The following is an 18209-nucleotide window of genomic DNA, read 5'->3' as shown; positions in this document are numbered from 1 at the left end:
TTGCACTAAAAGCTGAGCAGAGCTTAAATCCAGAGCCAGCTTTGCTGGATTTGAACTAGAATCAGAGAACCTAATTCTTCCCTGTTGAGAGTGGTGAAGCCCTGGCACAGGTTGATGGAAGATGTCCCTGTCCATGGCAGGGGGTGGAAATGGATGAGCTTTAAGGTCCCTTCCTACCCAAAACATTTTGGCATTCCATGAATCATAGAAATGTTTGGGAAATTCTGGAATAAAAGTTTGGATGTTGTTTGAAAATATACATTTTTTTTTTCCTTCACAAAATACAGGACCAATCACCCCCACAAATACAGGTGTATATTCACTCATCTTCTGGTGACATGGTTTTAGCCAAGGCAGAACTGCCAAGCCTACCTAAACCTGCTTTAAACCCTTTCCTCGTTCTCATTAACACCAGAGACAGTATTTACAAATCAGTAACCCACGAAGTAAGTGAAGAAGTTCCACTTAAAATTTCACAACTCAACTGGTTTCAGGTATTAGGTCAGTCTGAAGAAATGTAGCACTGTTGAATGGTGCTGCAATAGCTGATGCCTCCAAGGAGAATATGTTCTTTAATTCCTAGGGTGTTAGCAGAGGAATCATTTAAATTTGGGTCAAGTTGGATCGTTTAAGCCCAGGAAGCAGGGGGACTCAGTGTTGCCAAAGGTCCCAAGCTCAGCCAGAGGAACATTTCTAGGAACCAGCAGCTGGCACAGATCAGAAATCTGGTGAGAGAAAACTCAAGCAGAAGCTGGATGTTGTAACATGTTAAAATCCCAGGAACCACAAGCCAAACACAGGCAATTCAGCCACTTTAGACAAGGAGAAGCCCAGCTCACTGGAACGCTGCTTCCATGAGAGCCCGTTTAACTCCCATTAGGAGCTGCCCCGGCTCTTTCATCCCTTACCCACATCGTTAGAGGCGTATTTAAACACACACCTCTGCTTGTGCCCCAGGTTTGATCAGTCAAGGCAACAAATACCACCTTTAAACAGACTGGACAGGGTTTGCAGCCCGTGCTGGGAGTGATCTGGTTTATATGCACTCATTAAGGAGCATTTATCGACCCACACAGGCGTGATGCCGCTCAGCCGTTTGGAAAGGCAGCAATTAAACACACTCAGCTCTCCAAGCCAGGGCTAGGATCAGACTCTTTCAATAAGATGGGTCTTACAGACTCCATCACACTGAAATATTACTTGGATTTCACTGCACCTTGCACAGCCAGGAGGAAAATAGACTTAAGAGTATCAGGAGTGGTTAAGAGCAATGACTAAATTAGAGCCTTGGTCCCAAGAGCTCTTGGTTGAATTCTGGGGGGATGCTGAACACTTCTGTTCTCCTCAGTGCAGGTCACCATGGAGCCAGTGGGAACTCCAGAGGATAAACCATCAGCTCTCTGGCAAAGGAGCCTAATTACAACTTCCTCTGGGGAACCACAAAGCTTTTGAACAGTGCAGCCTAGTTTTATGGAAATGCCACAGGTGCCTCCAACTAATTTTCAGGAAGATCCCTTGAAGTCAGGCTGTGGCTTCAAACATCCAGGTGTGCTGAGTAGCGGGGAGAAGAGTCCTACAAGTACTGTTCTGCCCAATGATGCTCTGATACTGCAATACCACACCCCACGTGCTTCCTCCAGCCTTGAGGAGAATATTCATTATAGGGAAGAAAACAGCAAAACTTTTGAGGAACCCTAGCACTGACAGGTGAAGAAACAAAAAAAAAAAAAAAAAAAAAAGCAGAACTATCCCCTTCATTATCAGCTATAGGATTTAAGAACATTGACTGCACATTAAGGTGTTCAATGTGTGGGTCAGAGGATGGGGAAGAGAAAAGTGTCTTCATCCATCCCAGTCACTGGCACAGGAGCAGAAGGGTAAAAGGTGCACATGACTCAGAGCACAGGCTCCAAGGAATGGGGTACAAGGAGACAACGTGTGAAGCCAGAGCACGGGAAATGTGACTGGAGCAGCGATCCCAGAGGGATTGCTGAGCTGCACGAGCTGCCAGCTGAAGCAGAGCCAAAGTGGCAGCGGGAGACGCTCGCAGCTACCGGTCGAATGTCGGGAGAGCTGGTAGGAACTTTCCAGGAGCTGCTGGAAGATCCAAGCAAGCTGCAGCAAGCTCTGTTTTCCCAGGCTGTGCCCTGAGTGGAAGGGTAAACAGCTGATAAGGAGGAATGTGCTGCAAAGCCTCCCCCAAGCAGCCAGAAGCCCCCTGCTATCCCACAGCTCAGCCCAAGGACAATTCCCAGTGCCCGTGCCCAGCACACACCTCCCCTCGGCCAGTTTTGCTGCTGGCAGTCCAAATCTCAGGAGATTTGAACCAAAGAGGATCTGATGCTGGACAACAGCTGCAAAGAGCTCAGAGCTGAGTTTCTGCCTCAGATTGCAGTTACAGTGCACAAGGAGAGATGTATCCACGCAGGATATCCCCAGACACCAGAATTTCAGCTCCAGCTATTTGTCACAGTAAAACATTTTAAGGCAGCAGCATTCTTCAAAGTAAAATGACAGATAATATCCTATTTTAGAGCTCCAAAGCTGGTTCTTCATTTCAATAACTAAGATAAACATTTTATTTAACAGCTGTATTAACAGGCAGAAACACGCTTTGCTTCAGAAAGCCAGGCAGACTTACAGCCCTGGCTTTCTGCAGCATTTAAACTCTCAGTTCAAGATGAATTCTTGGAAATGGGGCAGGGGAACCCTCCTTTCTTCTGAACAGAAACCAAGCACAAAGTCTACTTTTGAGTCTCCAGCTCTGCTGCTTCCCACCCTGCTTACAGCTTTGCCACACATGTGGGAGCACCAGCAGAGCTGAGTGACACTTCCTAGAGGATGTCACAACTTCTGTCAGGTCTCTGCTGTGCTTGACACGGGGTCCACAAAAGGAACAGACCCCAAATTACCTCTGGGGCCTCCGCTCAGTGTCACTTCACAGCTTTCCTTCAGTGCCTCTGCTTGAGCTGGGGTGTGCCTGGAAGTTCTCACACCTCTGGTGAAGGATGAGCCCTTGGGGAGCCACAGTACCTGCAGCTTATCTGAGGGATCAGGAGCAAATATCCAAATATTCACTGACTTTCCTGCTCCCCTGGCAAGGCCTGTCACAGTTACTGCCCTCCAAACACAAGTAAAGTACATCAGTGTACAGCATTAAGGTGTTTTACCCTGGAATGATTTGGGTGGGTAAGGACCCCAGTGATCATCCCATTCCAACCCCCACAGGCAGAGACAGCTTCCACTAGCCTAGGCTGCTCCAAGACTCATCCAACCTGGCCCTTTCAACTTGACAGGGACACTGGTCTTAAATTTATCTAAACAATTTCCACTTATATTTGTGTGGGGGTCTAAATACACATATGATGATTCCTTTGGGTCCATTCACAGCTTGCTTTGTTCATCTGAGGGCTGGAGAGGTTTTTATATGGCTGCATGAGCTCTCCAGCCTGAGAGAAAGAAAATTAGGACCTCACTACCCAAACCCATTATTGCAAACATTGGAAGTGGCTGCTCAGGACAGTGGTGGAGTCACCATTCCTAGAGGTGTCTAAGGAATGACAGGACACAGCGCTCAGTGCTCTGGTCTGGTTAACAAGCTGGTGATCAGCCACAGATAGAACTCAATGATCTTGGAGGTCTTTCCCAACAAAATGATTCTGGGATCTACATAAGAAAGTGCAGAGCTCTATGAGCTGGACTGAGGCCTCACAGAAGCCCCTGAAGCCACCTTCCTTTCTTATTTTTAAATTCACTGTGTTTGTTTTACATACATAACACAGAGTACTCCAAGTACAGAGAGTACAGAGTACTCCAAGATCAACCATCTGACCCTCAAGGCCTCCAGACACAGCTCTATATAGGGTTATTACAGTGAACTGGGGTTTAATTATATTTAAATAGTGAAAAGTCAAAGTGCTGCTGCTGTGCTAGCTCCCTGCCCCTCCATGATCCATTTCTCCCCACTGCCTCCCATGGTTTCCTTGGAAACATATGCAAGCTTAAATTGGATTGACATTCACTTAGTGGACAGATGGAGTTTGGAACAGCCCAGCGCCTGAAATTCAAGGCCGAGCCTTGGGATATGTCACGTTATCAATACAAAAAACAGCCCCCAAGCTTTGTGGGAAGGGGAAGGATCACCTAATTATTCAGTAACGAGCTCTGAGGTGGCATCTCAGGAAGGTCAGCGCTCACCCATTGTTCCTGATGAAAGCAGCGGGCTGAGCACGCGACCAGTTTTGTTGGGAGGGAAGGATTTAATTTTTGTTAAGCGCTGGGAAAACAGGGGAGTTCTTAAGCTCATTAGTGGTTTCAGGCAGGAGAACTGCTGCAGATCACATGTAGGCTGAGCACAGACAGCGAAGCGATGCTCCATTTGCACTGCAATTAAGCCACTTGCATCCAAAACTTTATCCCTAGGCTGAAGTTATTCCTGGTAACTGATCCTGACCCACAGACACCGAGAGGGACAGGGTTTGTATCACTCCTTTACAGCCTCAGGAGTGGCAGGACTGCACTTTCAGCAAAGCTGGCAATTTATTCTCAAGGGGGAATTATTCCCTGGGTCCTCTTCCACTATATGAGAAGAAACAGAACTGTGAAGAAATGAAAATAGCTTTTTTTCTTTTGAAGGTTAAACACTGCTTCCCAACCACACTGTCTATCCTAACAGGATTGGAAAGAATTCACCTCTTTCCAACCAAAACACAAGGGGCACAGTAGAAATCCCACATAAGTACATCCCTAGAGATCCCTGATGAAATCCAGCATCTAGGAAGGACAAGATGACAGAGTTCTTGGGCAGGAACAGGAGGGCAGCCAGCAGGCATTGCATATTTCCCCTCACCAGGAGCTCTGCCCATCACATGCTTGGTTATTGCAGGGGCCATCTCCAGGTAATCACCAGTTCCAGGAATTAGATACATGCCACAGAGTCAGGCTTACCAAGTAATTTTTAAGGCATAAATCCCCAAAATGCCTGGTTTGCTTCTGTTGCTTGTGCCATTTGCTGAAACCTAAGGAATTCCCAGGCTGGGATTTACCTGTCCAACTCGGCATTTCTGTACCTGTTCTGATACCTGGCATTTAGCCAGGATTTTAATAAAATCTTTTTTCTCTGTCTACACGTGAGCTGCCAGATCCTTTTCCTTTACTGTCCTGCTCACCTTGGAGAGAGCTGCTCTGTCTCCTTACTCTGAGCCATCTCCAACCTTGAATCCTTCCACTGACTTTGGCTGAGCTGAACAAAGGAACAACAAACCCAAACATGCCTCATGCATCTGTTTCTTACGAGTTTTTTATTCAGTAAAAATAAACCTCCTGCAGCCAACTAGTTTCCTCCACAAGCCTGTACTTTCCTGCTTTCTCTCCTTCCAAATCATTCATATTTATCAATATGTGATTATTGCAGCTTAATCCTCATTGCCTACACTCCCCCCGGTGCCTCTCCACCCTCCCTCAGCAGAGACCTCGATGCTCCTCTCCACCCCTCCTCAAATCCTGCTCTTTTTTTTACAGAATTCCCAACCCTGAGCCAGCGAGAACACGCACAACCTGCCAAGTGCCCTAAGAGAGCGAGCGCTCCCGAAGGGATTTCAGGGATGTGGCCCCCGATCCCTTTCCAGCTAGGATGCCCGGCAGGTTCCCCGATCCCTTTCCAGCTAGGATGCTCGGCAGTTTCCCCGATCCCTTTCCAGTTAGGATGCCCGGCAGTTTCCCCGATCCCTTTCCAGCTAGGATGCCCGGCAGTTTCCCGAACTCGCCCGGCGAGGATGCGGAGCCGGGAATGCGCGGCTGCTCCCAGCTCCAGCAGCCTCCGCCTGCGGCCGCCCGGCCACGCTCCCCCCCGCCTCCCGAACTCAGCTCAGCCATCCTTCCCTCGCAGCCCGCAACTCCCCATTCCTCTCCTTCTCGATTTCAGCCTATTCCAGGTATTCCGCAGGCACCCGGAGACACAATGAAGACGAGCACCGGATAATGCTGTGCTGCGGGAAGGCTGGCTGAAGCTCCCGATTTTCCGTGCTTCCCACAGGCCACAGGCAGGAACAATAGAAGGCCAGGCAGGGTGTAAGTAGGAAGCAACGCCTGGGATCTCGATGCTTCCCTAGCACTGAGATTTTGTTTCAAGGATGATAATCCAGACACCGAAAAATCAGCTGCCAGCAAAGCAGTTTTATTCCAATAAATGCGAGGAAAACGCCTGCTCTTTATTTCTAAGAGCCTCGTAAATAATTTGAAATATTGAGATACAGGCAGCCTCTAAAAGCCAAGATCTTTGATTTTTAAAAAATAAAAATCAAGGCTGCTGAGCTGTAGAGTTTCAAAGCTGAGCGTGAGAAAGCCCTTCAAAAACTGCTGGAAGAACAATGGGTGCCAGTGAGCACTCCTGTGATGTGCCTTACAAAGGGGGACAACCTAAAAAAATCATCATTTTCTTCAGTCATACCTTTGTTTAGGAGAACTGGGACACGAGGAATGCAGCACCAGGCAGCTTGGAGCCTAAGCATCATCTTATTCCTGAGCACCACACGTTCAACACAAATCCCACCGGCTCTCCACGTGCCTTTTCCCAGAGCGTTTCTGTCCACAACAGGGCAGTGCCCAGGGAACGCAGCAGGAGAAAAATCCCACCTGGGCTGCATCCCTTTCTCTGGCAGGGAAAGGAGGGAACCACAAGACACATGGATCCCAAAGCCTCCCTGCTCCCAGCATGCCATCCCATGGGATGAGCTGACACCCTGCCAATGCCACCAGACTCCTGTCACGGTGCCTGGCTGCACGTGTGACAGCAAACACCCCTCAAAACCCTGTGCTGCCAAGTCTCCAAAAGCACTGGGAATTTTAAACGGTGAAGGAAGGAGAATGACAAACCGAGGGATTCCAAGCAGCCCCGAGACAAGGTCCGACCAAACATCTCTACCGAAAATGCACCTCTTATCTAAGCCAGAGCTGCTGGAAGAGGTGATAAAAGCGGCATTCCCGGCCGTGCCACGTGGGAACTGAGCACGGCGTGCTCCCGGGGAGTGACACACATTCCCTCCCCATTTAATAGTGTTTATTTAGCTCTGTGCTAGCGGCACGGCTCAGACCTCAGGGGGGACTGCCCGGTGCCACCAGGCTCGCAGGGTGTTACATCGCTCATTCCCACCTGTTTTAATTTAAGGAAAGACACATCCATGCGTGTTTCCCCGCCGTCAGCCAGCAAGAACCCAGCACTGCCAAATGTGAGCATCACTCACCAATCAGGCCAAAATCAACAGCGTCCCTTGAATTATTTTTGACCCATGTGGAGTTAATAACTATCCACCCTCTATGGAAGATGTCCTGAAATTTAATGTATATCAATAAGTAGCAGATTGAAGCGAAAACAACTGCTCCTCCAGGGCAGCCATCCTCATTTTCAGCTGATTTTTTCCAGAAGCAGAGCAGCACTGCCATCCCCACTGAGGGACTTCCACTATGATTTAAATCAAATTATTCTTTGAAAATTATACATCTGTGATTTTGAGACACCAGAGATTTCACAAAGGTTCAGGTTCAGTTCCCTCAGCTGACCATACCTCTTATATCCTGCCAGCTCTCCATACTCTGATTTTATAAGGGTTTCACCCACACGGCTGGAGAAAAAATAACATGGAACAGATCAATTAACTCCAATGGCACAAATATTGACAGGGCCCAAATGAGTTGATTTTAAACCAGATTTATATTTATTTTTCTTAATGATACCCTTGGCTTATTTTTTAATAACTTCAGACCCTCATTTCACTTTATTACATGATAAAGTTTTCCAGTATCTAGTTCTTCTAATGGAAGGTGGATTTTAAAATTCACATGAAATATTACTGTGACTCTATTCTACTTGATTTATAATAAAGCTCCATGCTAAAATAGCAAATCTGGGCAATAACTGGACAAAGTTATGGCATTGTCACAGAATCTTGTTTCTTTCTGTCTTTTAAGAAACAAAACCAGTAGTAGCAAATTTAAGTGTGTTTTCCTCATTTCAAGGATGTCAGGTGCCAGTACAAGTGTGAAAGTATAGAGTTAAATTGAGATGGTCTTCTTAGAGGTAACTCACTCACTGAGAAAAACAATCTGGCCACAAATTTCAACATTTTCTGCCATTAAATTCTTGTCTTTGGTCTCAGTAAAAGAGGAGATGCCATACTGGACAGCTGTGATCATGGCTGAAGGACCCAAAACCTCCAGTCCTCATGCTGAAGCACAAGGAACAATTCCTTCTTAGCATCCTCCACACAAAATCCCCTGTTCTTCCCTTTAAATACTGTCTGCATCCAAAACTGCAATGTCTTCCAGCCTTCACAATTGGAGAATAGCTCAAGACAGCCCAAATCTGCAGCTTGGAATATAACCAGCTCACCTATGAGCTGCTGGAAACCAGCACATAAATCATCACTCACATCATGAGTTCAAGCAGGAGAGCAAACCAGACAGTCAGAGCCCTCGGATGGGGAAATCCCCCGGGATCGAAGCACATCCCTCTCTGCCACAGCCCGGCCAACCTAGCCCCTGCCAGCTCACAGCTTGTGTTTGAAGCTATTTTCAGATTTATGACTTCTTTGGGCTGCTTATTTTTGGTTGGTTTTTTTTTTTCTTCTCCTGTATTTCCCAGTCATCTGAACATTGCTTCATTTATTATTATCAACATGAGAGTTATTACTTCGTTCGGCTGGTTGGGTGTGACACCAAGGCTGTTCTGCTGCTGCTTCCATGAGTTGTATCCCCATGGTTAACTGAGATCCCAGAACTAATGAGCTTGGAAAAGAACTCCAAGGTCATCAAGTCCAACCTGTGACCAATCATCACCTTGTCACCCAGCCCAGAGCACCGAGCACCACATCCAGTCCTTTCTTGAACACCTGCAGGGATGGACGTTCCACCACCTCCCTGGTGTCAGCCTCTTCCAGTGCATGACAGCCTTTTATATGAAGAACTCTCTCCTGATGTCCAAATGGGGACAACTAACTGGGAGATGTGCAAATATCACATCCAAAAGGAGCTGTGTGAGGGCTTTTTTGCCCCATCTGAGCACACCTTCTTGTTTTTGCAGAGCCAGATCTCATCACTCGTTCATTTGCTTGTGATCTGAACACAATGCCAAGCAGAGAGCATGCCTTTGCTACCACTCCTAATTATTTTTCAATTGTTTACTTTAGACAGATTTGCTGCTAAGGGCTTATTTTCAATGCTGCAGCAGCACTAGAAAAGCTTTTGCTGAAGGGTGGATTTCCCCCCACATCACGGCCAGGTGATCCCTAAATCGGATCTCCACAGACTGGACCAGCACACGTGTCCCACAGAGCCTCCGAATCACACAACAGCGATTAACACCACCACAGCAAACAAAATAACCTGCATCACCTAAAACACAACAAATTCCACCTCAGCAGGAGGAAGAACTTTCCATGGAGTGTGGCAGAGCACAGGAACAGGCTGCTCAGGCTGTCTCCCTCTCTGGAGACATTCCAAACCCACCTGGACACATTTCTGTGTCACCTGCTCTAGGTGGGGATGGTCTCCAGAGGCCCTTCCAACCCTAACTGTCCCGTGATACTGGTTAAAAAGCCAAATAAACACTAAGGCTTCCAGAGAGGAAACAGAAAGGTGATGCAGACAAACTGGCAAGAAGGACAGAGTACCAACACTTAACTGAATGATTCAGTTGGATGAGAACACATCAGTGGCCTCCAAAATAACATTTCTGCCTCAAGACACAAGGGTGTGACTGTTTTTCCCCCAAACCCCACATTTCTAAGTTGCATCTTATTGTTCTGTGCAACTGTCACCATCAAGCCCCAGCAAACAAAGCATCCAGAAAGGATCCACTCGCCCAAAGTTCAAGGAATTGTTTTCCCCTGCAGGCTTGGCGTTTTCTAGCTGATTTTACACCTATCAGTAGCACTACACTTCTCTGCTCTGCTCCAGCTGGAAAGCAGTTGAAAATGCTGCACTGTGTTAATGAGGAAAACAAACAGAAATCGATGTTTAAATCCAAAACGTCCCGGTAAATCACACTAATGCACTATTTCCTATCAGCTGCAAACATTTAGACAGTTCCAGCCGAAGCTCGGGAACGATTCAGGTAGCCAGGACATGACAAACGTGAAGGATGGCCCGGGATGAATATGTGAGCAGGATATTTCTGTTAAAGCGATCAGCAGCGTGCTGGTATTTAAATCACATTAAGATTTCAAAAGCATCAGTCTATCACGCAGCTCGTGTCACTCTTTCTCACAACCACGAGGACCAGAAGCCTTAAAATAAAACCCCGAGCCCCCCAGAACACCACAGAGCCCCTCAGCGTGGCACAAGCACTCGCTAATTGTGGCAAACTGATGGACAGATCAATTAACCAGGCAAGCAAAAGCCCGGCAAAGCCTCTCGCTTTGAGGTTCGCCTGCTCCTGACAATGATGACTTCAGATGGAGAGCGAGCACGAGGGGCAGCTGGATTCTTTAAAACAAAACACAACCAGAACCTCTTTCAGATAAGCATTTTGTGGAAAGAGAAAAGGGGAGGGGGAGAGGCAAACAGAATAGATCCCAAATGCTCGTATTTTCTAAGTTTTCGTGGCTGCTCTTGTGAAAGAGAGGGGGTTCCTGTGTCTCCCTGTGCCGGGGCAGGGAAAAGGACATCGGGGTGTGGGTATCCCCGTGTTGGCTGTCGAGCAGGAGCCCGGGGAGCACTTGCTAGTCTTCCCGAGATCTGCCCAGTCACATGTGCTGGCTCCTGCGCCTTATAGAAGCAGCTGGAAAAGAGGGAGCCAGCGGAGCTGCCTCCATTAGGAGCCACCGCTACACAAAAGGAGAAGAGAAAACAAGCCGTCGGCCACCGGAGCAGCCGGCAGGAAAAGAGAGATGTCCAGAGCCAAGGGGAGCGCACGGCGAGTGGGAAAAATCACGATGGAAATGAAAACTGCTCTGCTATCCCCCAAAGAGGCTCGATGGTACCTGCTTGACAGGGACACCGGGCTCACAGCCCGCCCGGCATCACATCCTGCAAGCCACCGGGAACTCGACGGACTCAACCGCCCGACCCTCCGGGGAGGGCTCATCGCCCCGCTCGGCCGTGGGGAGCCCCAAGACACCAAGCCCCAGCCAGCCCGTCCTGTGCCAACTCCCGGCCGGGCAGCGCCGCTTCAGCTCCGAGATCCGGAGGCGCCGAAGACAGCGACGGCTCTCCCTGGGAATCGCCTCCGATCCGGCGATGCCGAGGCGAGCAGCCCACGGGGCGAGGAGCCCCGCGGGGCCACGAGCCCCGGAACTCCCCCGGGCCCCCCCGGCCCGGCGCCGCCGCCTTTGTGCTGCCCGAGCGGCAGGGGCGGAGGAGCCCGGGGGGGTTCGGCGGGGCCGATCCGGCCTCGCACCGGTGGGACCGCGCGGGGTAACGGCGGCTCGGGCTGGCCCGGCCCACCCGCCACCCAGCCCGCCGTGCCCTCCCGGCGCTTCCCCGCCGCCGCGGGAAGTTCCCGGTGGCCCCGCGTACCCCCCGCCCCCCAAACCCCGGGGCAGCGGCACCTGCTCCCGGTCCGACGGAGTTCCCGGGGGTGGAGGGACGAGCCGGCGCCGCGGGGACCGCGTGTGGACTCACCGGGAGGCTGCCGCAGGCCCCGGGGGGGAGAAATCCAGCGGCGGGAGCGCCGCGAGTCCCGAGCTCCGCGCTGCTGCTGCGTCAGCGCCGCCGCCTCCTCCGCTGCGGGATGGGGACGAGGCGCCACCGCCGCCGCCCGCCCCTGGCCGCGGGGCGTCGCGGAGCGGGCGGGCGGAGGCCGGAGCGGGCGGCGGAGGGGCCGGGAGGGGCGGAGGAGGAGGCGGAGGAGGGACCGGAGGAGGGACCGGGGGCGCCGCCGCTACCACCGCCGCCGCGAAGTCCCCGCAAGCCGCGAGCGCCTCCGGCCTCCTTCCTGCTTCCTCGTCCGCAGCCAATCGCCGCCCGCCGCCCGCCACTCGCCCCGCCGCGCCGGCCAATCACGGCCGCCTCTCCCCGCCGCCGCCGGCCAATCGCCGCCGCGCCCGCCCCCGCCCCGAGCCCCCCTCGGCGCCCCCCCGCTCCCCTCGCGGAGCCCCCCACTCTGCCGCCCGTCGCCCGTGGCGCGGGATAACCGGGAGAACCGGGATAACCGCCCCGCCGGAGCACTGGGGTAGCCCCCGATGGCCGCGATTCCCTCACAGGACGGGAGCGTGAAGCGGCCTCGCGCGCCAGTCCGGTGCCCCCCCGTGGGTCCCTCAGAGGCGCCCGAGGTGCCCTCACACCTCGCGGGTGTGCCCGGCGCATCCCGGGGGCAGTCACACTTAAACCGAGCCCTGCATCCAAACTCTGGGAAAGTTGTATGTCCCAGGGGTCCGGCGGGAGCTCCGCTGAGAGCTGCCAGGGAGGAGAGGCAAAAGGGAGAGCGGGTTTGGGCGCCCATCATTCCCATCCCGAGATGGGCACTGGAAAGGCCACGGACAGCCCCTGTGTGGTAGCTATCCCTGAGCAGCCTTGTGAGTCAGCACCAGGGGAATATCCCGTTGCATTTTAGGGGGGAAAAGGCCAATAGGGAGTTCTCAGGTGTCCCAGAGCTTCCCCACAGAATCTGTCCTCAGGTGCGATACTCAGGTGTCCATGGCTTCTATGGTCTTACCAACAGGTGAGACATGGCAGTAATGAGAACATCTGAAAAACTTCATATTTTCCTGGAAATATGAGTTTAAAGCCCTAAAAGAGACCCAAAAAGCCACGGAAGTTATTTGATCTTTAGCAGTACCACAGTCCCCATCCCTGAAGCCTCTCCATCAGTTGCAGAATGGGATTTTTCCATAGAATCATGTAATCTGAGTTGGATCCACAGGAATTGAGCCCCACTCCTAGTCCTGCACAGGACAGCCCCAAAATCCCACCATGTGCCTGACAGCATTGTCCAAACGCTTCTTGAGCTCTCTCAGGCTTGGAGACCTGTGATTGCTTCCCTGGGGAGCCTGTTCCAGTATCAAATTTATCCTATTTCTTTTAAATTTGGGAAACAGCTGGGAAGGAACTGGCACATGGAACAAGCAACTCGTGGGGCTCCAGGAGATAAATACACACACAATGAGGGTGAGACCCTGATGATCTGTTTGAAATTCAACTAAACTGCAGGAGACTAAGAGCCTGAAATACTTCCTGCATTGTTCCGGTGGTCCACAGGGATCTTACAAACAACAGCAGGATCAAGCACTGGTATGATTATTGCAGGATCCAGATGTTACACAGGAGAAGCTTGAGAGGAAATTCAGCTATTTGGAGACACTAATTCCTGAAACAAATACCAGCCATTGGTGATGGAGCAGGGAAAAATAAATAACTTTAACAGCTACACCCCTGGAAGCCCTCAAGGTGCAGTAGGGCAACCCTCCTTAAAAACTCTCTGATACTGTTACGAGCTGGACTTGGATGATCCTTGTGCATCCTTTCCACTTCAGGATATTCTGTGATTACCCCATTTCACTGCTGCCCTTTGGAAATGCAACCTTTGGAGGAGACTTTTCCAGGCTCTATTTAATGCAGCTGGACATCACCAAGAGCCACTCAATAAGCACAAAGGTTCTGTCTCCTCAGACCAGAACTGCTCCCCACCTGAAAACCAAAGGCAGCTCATGGTGCTGCCAAATTATTTCCTAAAAATGATATTTTATTGGAGTCTTTCCCTCTGCTGCGAGCCACAGGAACAGGAGGGAAATCACAGCACTCTGAGATCAGAGTTCAATTTTAGTGTTACACAGAGCACACTTACTCCTGTTGCTAGATGTGTTCAAATGACTTCCAACATCTACCACCTCAGACTCCCATGACTAAACAGAATGATATTTGAGCAGAAAAGTGAAGAATCTGAGAATTTCAAAGTTCCGAAATCCCCCTGGAACTCAAGCAATAAACCCACAGTGTCACAGTGTCCCAGAGGGAAACACTTGGGCAAAATTCATGATGAAATTTGATGACAAATATCATTTAACAGCTGCTTTCTGGGGAAAGTGGAGGTGAGGCCACCTTCCCTCTCTCTTCCAGGTGTCTGGAATAGGAGAACATCTGGACAACGGACAGGTTGAGGATGGGGAACTGCTCCAGAGCTGCACAAGAGTGTGAAGCACAACGGGGCCATCTGCAGAGTTCCCTCTCTTTTGAGATACTAATTTATTCTCAAGTGGGGCCTTTCCTTGTCCCTTTCTCAGAGGGATGAGGGGGAAAAATGGGAAGCTAATTGCTGATTCCAGAACAATATATCTGTGTGTCTGCCGGCCTCCAGCCTCTGTCAGGTGGTGACACAGCCAAGAGGCAGCATTTGGGCTTTTTCTCCCCTTATTAACTGGGAAGAATAGGCCACCAAAACCCCGACACAAGATCTTCCTACCCCAAATTCTGGCCTGTTTTTTGGACAAGGGATAACATCCAGGGCTATAGACTGCCTGAACAGCAGCAGAACAAGAATCTTTGTCCCCAGCTGTGGCAGCACCTTGCTGAGGTAGTACCTGTTGGTAAAAGGGGTTCTAAAGCCCCATGGCTGTGGGGGAGCTGGGTCAGGAACCAGCAGGGATTAAGAAATTGTCCCTCATTGCATGATTTACCTCCAGATACTGGGGTGGGACAGGTACACAGAGCTGAGCCAGCGAAAGGGAAAGAAGGAAAAAGAGGATTTCACTGTTAACACAGGGAATACAGGGGAAAGGATCTTTGCATTTTCTGACTTTGAGTTTCAGTAAAAACTTTAGTTGTCCCACAGGAGAATGGGAGAGAGTCCCAGCACCTCACTGTGGGTCAGGCTGGGAGAAGGGTGTTTGCACTGCACACTCAGAGCTCTCTGACTTTCAGGAACAACTATGGTAAGTTTTAAAAAGTCACAGGAAATTCAAGAAGAAAAATCTCCCAGCAGGGCTGCAAGGACAGAGAAAGGGTACCTGGAGCTCTGGTGTCTGTAATGGCAGGAGGCTGGCAGCCTCCTCTTTTTAATCCAAGTGGAATCCCTGGGAACACCCGAGCTTCCTGCACAGCCACAAACTGATGGAGAGCTTCCATTCCACTGGCAGCTTGCAAATAGGTATGGAAGCTTAAGCAACAACCTTAATCCGAGTAAACTCACACACTAAGAGCAGCAGTGTGGAGGATCCTGCACCAACTGGTTCCTTGGCCGGGCCTCAGGGAAGGACTTGGCTGCAGGGAAGAGCCGGCACATCTGTGAGGGGGAGGGTGGCCAGCCCCACTTTCCCAAACATCCTCATGGCCGCAGATGGGGATAAAGCCATCCTTGGGTCTTTATGTGGTCCCTGTTTGGATGCAGTGACAGGGCTGGGTTAAAAAGTCTTTAATTCAGCCTATCTCAGCTGCATCCCATAGGGATCTTTCTCTTTCCAGGCATGTCCCCCACCAAGAAACATCCCCAAACCCAGCTGCATGATTCCATCCCTCCTGATGTTTCCACAGAAAAGGTGCTGGTGCTGCACTGGCTTGCTGGCAAAGAGATGGGTTTTGGTGGTCCCCTCCTTTCCTTCCCCCTTCCAGGGTTAACCCAGTAACTGCAAAAGGCCAAATGAATCCCTGGTGGAGCTCCATGGACTGACTTGGAATTCTATTACACCAAAAAAGCAAATTGACTGTGAGTGTTCAGGTCTGCAGCAAACCAGCTGTGGTTACAGAGGCAGCTTCCTCTGAGATTTCTGTTTAAACATCAGCATTTGCTCATTTTCAGCTGGGTGAAATATTCCCCTTTTTCCACCAGAAGAAACCAGAAGGGATTCAGGCTGAAGGAGAGGGCTCTGCCAGCACAGAGCTGTCACAAAGGATCTCATTACCTACCTAGAAAAATCCAAATTACTGTACTGGTGTCTCAGGGAATCATCTGCAGCTTTTTGGTACCGTTGCTGCTACAAAGGTTTAATTTCTCATTTATTTTAATTTATTTTCATTTTAGAAAATTTTATGCTGTTTATATCCTATATTGTCTATGAAGCAGCAGTGCCAAGGAAGTTCGGCAAATGAAAGGGGATTGCTGTGTTCTACTTCTTATTTCACCTCTGATCTTAACACTTTAAAGTGCTTCAGTAAGGAATATATGATAGATATAATATATATAATTTATTGATGGAGGGCAAAAACGGAGGAACAACGAGATTAGCTCAATCGGGACCAGTACAGTCAGGAAATAAGACTGGATTGAATTAAAGCAGAAAATCACAGGACTGAGTTAAGAACATCCCTGAGTGTTATGGTGGATAGAGGTGAATGTATGTACTTCAGTACATTGCAAAATCAGGATTAAAAACAAGGACTCTGCCTTATGAGCTGGGCTGTGGCAGGGAGTGACAAACTTGCATGCACAGGAAGGATAAATGTCCTGCCTTGCGTTCCCAAGGTAGCCATTCTTTTATGAAGTGTGATTCACAAAACCAGGGAGGCTAAGAGGATCACAATGCAAAACACATGTCCCAGAAAGTCAGGATGGGAAAGCAAATAGCAATTATGGGACCATCTGTGCTGTGGGATGGGCTGAAGCAGAACCAGCACCCCTTTGTGGGTTGTTGGGCTGGGGCGAACACTTCAGCTGTGGTCTGCTTGGAAAAATCAGTGGGAACAAACCCATGGCTGCTTGTACAACTCCTTTCACAGAATAAATACAGGAAAATCCTAATAAGAAATCCCAAAGGCACCACTCAGCCAATCTGAATTTCCAGAGAAACAGCTGGATCAGCAGGAAATCTTCATCTCTATTTCATATCCCTCAGGTGGGTGGGAGCTCATGCCAGCACACGGACATGCAGACAGGGACATTCCTCAGTGGGAGAGATGTGTCTGCTCCTTCACACTGCTGCCAGCACAGGGACACAGGGACATTCCTAATTTCCTATGTGAAAAGGAAACATCACTCCTGGATGCTTTACTGTTTCTTTGAGCCCAAGCTCTCAAAGATGTCCAGCACCCTGAGTTCCATTCAGAGATGTTTTTCAGCCCATCACATTGTTTTTCATTCCTTACTTTCAGCAGCTGGAGGCAAGATCAGCACAAGGAGGATCTGATATCTCTGTGGGCTTTTTGTGGGACATCAGGAAAAGCTCCAAAATCTTCATTAAGACAATAACAACATCTCAGTGCTGCGGGAAAATACACACACACACATATCTGTTAATCCTCTGCCTCAACCCAGGGGTCGGGGTTGAATTTGGGCTCAACACTCACAGTCTGAAGCTGCTGCCTCTCCATTCCTTGTTGGCGATACTTCAGGCACCCGGTGGGAAGGTTTGGAGTTCCCCTGTACAAATCTTCTTAGGGACATGGTTTAGTGGTGGCCTTGCAAGTGCCGGGGTAATGGTTGGACTCTATGGTCTTAAAGGTCTTTTCCAACCTAAACGATTCCATGATTCTATGATAATCCTATTAGCATTAACATGGTCTGTGTGGCTAAATCCCCACATTCTGCACAGAAATTGAATCCCTGAGGGGTTGGCTTAAAATAACAAATACTCAAAAAGGGAGAGATGGGAGCAAAGAAGGGTTTTCCTGGTGATGGCATCTCCTATGGGAAGTAAATCAGGCAGCACTTAGGGATTTGGAGCTGCTGTGGAGAGTCATCTGGATTGGGGAGGGATCTAGAGGATGTGCAATTGGCTGGGGAAAATGCTGTGCCCTAGGTGGGCAGCACCTCCTTAATTTTCTTTCCTACATCTTTCCTCACTGTTGTTCAACAGCAGTGAGAGAGAAAAGGAAAGGAAAATGGAAGAGTCAGCGCACCATTTCCTCCAGACTTTGAAACACAGGATGGGTTTTGAGGGACAGGGCTGCACAGGGCTGTCAGTCGTTGAGCAAGTGCTGACGCTGTGGGGAGAGCAGAGAAAAACCCTGGTGCAGAGACACCGTAGCAGGGGAGGAACAGCCATGCTCAAAAAGTTGGAAAACAGGCAGAGCTACCTCAGCCATTGATGTTGAGGTCCTGTCTACGTGTCCAATGGCAGGATCTTCCCATGGGATGGAGTGAGTCATGACAAGGGTGCTGGACAATGGGGAAGCTGCTGCAGAGGAGGATGTGGGCCCCATGGCTGCAGGTGACCACAGCCCTGGGCTCAGCTACAGGCTTATCCCAATGTCCTCACTGCTGCAGCCCTTGCAAAAATAGTCATTAACCCAAATATTCTCCTTAGATCCTCATGTGAGGACTTGTAGTCCACCAAAGTATTCCTGCA

At 49.8% G+C, this 18209-nt stretch overlaps 1 protein-coding gene across 2 annotated transcripts in view; it reads right to left on the bottom strand.

Moving 5' to 3' along the window:
- The window catches only part of BAHD1 (bromo adjacent homology domain containing 1), a 35662-nt gene extending 23718 nt beyond the window's left edge, over positions 1–11944 (bottom strand). The window contains exon 1 of one of the 2 annotated variants that reach the window (XM_030273739.4): positions 11617–11944. The gene's annotated coding sequence lies outside the window, so the exon portion shown is untranslated. The remainder of the gene's footprint in view (positions 1–11616) is intronic. The other variant, XM_030273738.4, reaches the window with a different exon arrangement.
- Positions 11945–18209: the final 6265 nt, after the last annotated feature.

The sequence above is a fragment of the Taeniopygia guttata genome, chromosome 5 (genome assembly GCF_048771995.1).
Source record: "Taeniopygia guttata chromosome 5, bTaeGut7.mat, whole genome shotgun sequence".
NCBI lineage: Eukaryota > Metazoa > Chordata > Aves > Passeriformes > Estrildidae > Taeniopygia > Taeniopygia guttata.
The sequence above is the reverse complement of the archived record's forward strand: the minus strand, read 5'-3'. Positions and strand labels throughout refer to the sequence as shown.